Source organism: Sceloporus occidentalis, unplaced genomic scaffold (genome assembly GCF_023333645.1).
Source record: "Sceloporus occidentalis isolate IW3139 unplaced genomic scaffold, rSceOcc1.0.p SCAF_106, whole genome shotgun sequence".
Classification (NCBI taxonomy): domain Eukaryota; kingdom Metazoa; phylum Chordata; class Lepidosauria; order Squamata; family Phrynosomatidae; genus Sceloporus; species Sceloporus occidentalis.
Window position 1 is genome coordinate 253,453 of NW_028317086.1, and position 4,853 is coordinate 258,305.

The 4,853-nt window shown below is 41.7% G+C and overlaps 1 non-coding gene across 1 annotated transcript; it reads right to left on the reverse strand.

Annotated features, from left to right (window-relative positions):
• Window positions 1-824: 824 nt before the first annotated feature.
• LOC149283292 (small nucleolar RNA SNORA35) lies at window positions 825-954 on the reverse strand. The gene has a single exon (XR_016277932.1). It is a non-coding gene; the product is annotated as a small nucleolar RNA SNORA35 (small nucleolar RNA).
• Between the last annotated feature and the right edge of the window lie 3,899 nt (window positions 955-4,853).

Genomic DNA, 4,853 nt, shown 5'->3' on the forward strand with positions numbered 1-4,853 from the left:
ATTTTACTTTTTGTACCCTTCGTGACAATGGCTGTTTTATCGTTTCTGCGGTGTTTGTGTTTAGCTGTAATTTTCTCTTAACCCATTTACTAAACCCACACAAGTTATATATTGTTTTTTTCAGGACAAGAAGGGCTTTCTTCAGACACCAAAATTTTTTTCATATGATGTAATTTCCTATAATAAAAATAATAAAATATGATGAAAAATTGAAAAAAAAACAAATTTTCTCACTTTTATTTGAAAAATCTTTTATTCATCATAAAAAACTACTGAAAAAACCTGCTAAATAGATTCTACTATTTGTCCCGAGTTTAGAAATACCCAATGTTTTTATATTTTTTTGCTTTCTTCTACACGTTATGGGGCAATAAGTACAAGTAGCGTTTTGCTAATTCAAAACCATTTTTCTCTGAATCTGGTAATTCTGTCTCTATGTGGTATTTGGGGCATCTTTGAAGCCAGCAAATTAAATTTACCCCACCAAACCATATATTTTTGAAAACTAGACACCCCAGGGTATTTTAGATGCTGATAGTTTAACCCTTTCCATGCACTAATCCTACCACCAACCCTTGTCAAAGTTTGGGATAGTAATTGTTTTTGGTGTTTTTTTCACATACTTTGTACTTCAGGTGTGAAATTACAGCTCCTGGTATATGTTGCGGTCACACAACACCCAGATATGTGTCCAGCAACATCTCCTGAGTACATTGATACCCCACATGCATGGGTTTGTCAGATTGTTTGGGGGCAAAAGGGCCACGTTTGGAACATGAGCAATTCAAATTCAGTAGGAATTTTACATCTGGGTAAAGAAAAATGCTTGTACCCAACTATCAGTAGGGACAGGTTACAAGAAAGCCTGGCCTATCTCCAAGAAGGGATTTGATCTAGCACCTTAAGTGGTCCCTCATGCCACGGAATGGACACAGGGGTCACTTGACAGTGCAAATAAAAACGCTTAAAAATGGTGGAGCAAATAAAAGCTAAAAAACAGTAAATGTAACAAAAAATTAAAAAAAAATACAAAAATGGAGCAGGAACAAAAAAAAAATTAAAAATGGGAAACTGTGTGATACAGCTTGAAGCAGTCACCGACACAGAGTGCAGGTTTTCCAGGGCAATCTGGACAGTAAAATGTGGTGTCCTTTCTTTGCCCCCTGCTGTAGCATACCCTGCATCTCTTTTGGGGATTCTGCTTCTTTGCTGTAGGGGGGATTTTAAAAATAAAATGGGTAGCCCCAATTCTGTTGGTTCCCATCACTACTTGGGGACCAGGTGCATCACGGTACAAGATACCTGAAATTACTTCGAGCTGAAACTGCAAAAAAGACAGCTTCAGCCCAGTGTCTGCTTTTTTGTGCAGCAAAAAAGCGTTATAGGTTGCAATTTGCATTAGATAAATTGCAACCTTCTTGTACCAGGCCTTTGTCTTCCTCATAATGAGGTAGGGCTGTAGGAGTTGATCTGACAGATCAACTCCACCCATGTGCTTGTTATAGGCCCTGATGCACACTGGCTTTGTAGTGACCCCAGCTCTGCCACGGACAGAAACCTCCACGGTTCTCTCATCGTGGATGGTGCTCAGCATGCACACCTCTTTTCTGTCCTTGAACTTCAATGCCAAAAGCTCCTCTTGGCGTAGAGCTGAGGTCTCCCCCTTTCCTAGCCGGGTTCGTACCAGGCGTTGTGGGAAACCCAAGCGGTTCTTTTTTATAGAACCGCAAGCTACCGTATCGAAACAATACAGCAGCTTGAACAAAGGGACGCTTGTATAGAAGTTATCTACATACAAGTGGTAGCCTTTGTTCATAAGGGGGAATATTAGGTCCCAAACAATCTTGGCACTGGTGCCCAGATGATCTGGGCAACCTGGAGGGTCAAGGTAGCTATCCTTACCCTCGTATACCCGGAAGGCATGAGTATATCCTGTCTCGCTCTCGCAGAGCTTATACACCTTCACTCCATACCTGGAGCGCTTGGAAGGAATATACTGCTTGAATCCCAACCTTCCTTTATATTTCATTAGGGATTCATCCACGCAGATATTCTTTCCAGGTGTATAAACCTCTGGAAACCTGGCAGCGAGATGGGTAATCAGGGGGCGGATTTTGTACAGCCTATCAAACTGGGGGTCCTCCTTAGGGGGGCACAGGCTGTTGTCGCTAAAATGCATGAAACGAAGAATCATTTCATACCTTTGCCTAGTTATAGTTTGGGCAAAAATGGGGGTACTAAAGATGGGGCTGGTGCTCCAGTAGGAGCGGATGGAGGGCTTTTTTATAATGCCCATTAACATTGTGAGTGCCCAGAATTTAAGAAATTCTGGCACGTCAATGGGAGTCCATGGCTGTTTTGCCCAAAAAGAATTAGGGCTAGCAGCACGGTGCTGCTGGGCATAAATGTTTGTTTGTGTGACAATGTCTCCCAAGACATCGTCTCCCAAAAAAACCTGCACAAATTGCAGTGGAGTGAATCCTGTAACATCAATATTGATGCCAGGAATTCCAGAAAAAGGAGGGATAGCTGGCTTGTACCTATTAGGCGCTACCCATGCCTCTGGTGCACTGCCACGACTACGTGTGGTAGGCGTCCTAACAGCCACAGATACATCACTAGATGTATCTGTGAACTGACCAACGTCAAAATCTGACGCTGTATCAGTGGCCTCAGAATCTGTGGCCAAAAAGGCATACGCCTCCTCAGCCGTATACCGCTGCATGGTAAGAATTGCAGCAAAAATAGTGGGGAAGGAAAGGGTTAATGGCTATAATAAAAAATAAAAAAAAACCTAAAAAAAAGTAAAAAAAAGTAAAAAAAGTAAAAAAACATGTAAAAAAAAAAACAAAAAAAAAAACAATTGCCACTATGCAAGATCACTGTTTATGCAGTGATCAATGGCAATGAAGGGGTTAATATTATATGGGTGGCTCTTATAAGAGCCTTTGGATCAATATATATATATTTTTATTAGGGAATACCTGAAATACCAGAACACACCAATCTGTCTCTCTCCCTCACTAGAAGCAAGTGAAGGAGGGGGGCAGATCCAATACTGATCAAAGGCAATGTTTAGAAAACATTGCCTTTGATTTATCAAATCATGATCACTCTTATGAGTGATCTGACCACTAGGGGTGTTATTCACTGGATGTCCATGACATCCAGCAACACCCCCCCGATGATGTCAGCAGGCTCCGCCCCCCGGCTTGATGGGCGCCGCCATCTTGAAACACCGCGTGTGTTTCGAAGACACCGGCACCGGGAAGGTAAGTTGAGCATTTAGGAAGCGATCGCGAGTCGCTTCCTTTGCTAAACAGGTGTTGCAAAGATGCCTCGATACTGAGGCATCTTAGCAACACCAGCTAAGCAAAGGAAGCGACTCGCGATCGCTTCCTAAACCCGTTTTTCGGCGGCGGGCGCCGCCATGTTTGAAAGACGTGCAGTCTTTCAAACATGTTTTTTTTTTGCTCCTAGGAGCGATCGGGGGGGGGGGCGGGAATGTTTTTTTTGGTGTTGCTCAATGCCTCGATGTCGAGGCATTAGAGCAACACCGTTTGAGTGAAAAAATCGATCACGGATCGATTTTTTCACCCGTTTAAAGACGTGCCGGTCCTGGCACGTCAATTGTCATAATCGTCACGATTTTCAGTGACGTGCCCGGACCGGCAATTGTCACGAAGGGGTTAATCACACAGTGTGTTATTGATTAGAGATCCATAACAACCCTAATTACCTATCAAATCATTTCAATTTTTATAGTAAGTGCAGCACATCAGTTATACAACCAGTGAGAAAATGTACAAAGTGCATAAACTAATGTACTGTTTTTTTCATTTCTATGATCTCAGTGATAATCGCTGTTCTTTTCAGAGGGATTACAACTTTTCCCTTTTCATAGAAATAAAGATTGTGTAACCATTTTCTTAAGATTTGAAAAACTGGCTCTTTTAAGAATGGTTAAATGATGTTTAATTTGTTAAAATAAAAATACCCCCCCCCCATTATTTCCATGGCACAGTCCTTAGCATCTTCAGTGTCACAAAGCCACGTGTGCATCCTGTTGCAATGGGCGGAAAGCAAATTGAAAATGCATTCAACAGAGTTGATGCATATGTCCCAACAGTCCATTTTCTTAATGGGACAGTCATCATTTTTGGACATTGTCTACCTGTCGCCAGAAGCTAAATGATGGGCCAGTTAGGGTTGATCCTCTGACCTCACGGGGATTGCAAAATGAGTGGGGGGCTGTAGAGGCTGCCTCTTGGCCACCTCGAGGTTAGTGGCCATGCTTTGGCCTTGCCAAACTTCTGGCATTAAAACTGCCCTTCTCACCACTTGCCACACACCCCAATACAGGTGTCCCGAAAGTGTGATTGCAAGCATGGTTCGTCTGAATGAACATGTCAACTCAGGGCACCTGTGAGATCAAAATGGGTGGAAGCAAGGTGGTCAAGCAGCATTTAATTTAAAAAATTACCCAAAACTTAAAATAATGGATAGTCAAGAAAATGATGATGCAGACCAAATGGTTCTTTCATCTATTTTACTAGCTTTTTCGTTGACAATATATTTTTTCAGTACCCGACTAGTTCTTCAGTACACCAGACATAAAGTGTAATGAAATCTGTCTTCTGTTTTAATAGAATTGCCAGATTTACTGAGCATCAAATCAAAATGTTATGGCTATTTAGAGAGTGTACTGTGAAAGAGTGTGAGAAAATTGGAGTACTGTGACTCTACTAGCTTAAAGAGTACTTCCAAGTTTCAAACTGGTTAGTGCATACATATTGCATTTCCAAAAAACATTAATCTAATATAAGCAAAACATTGTGATATTTTCTGTGATC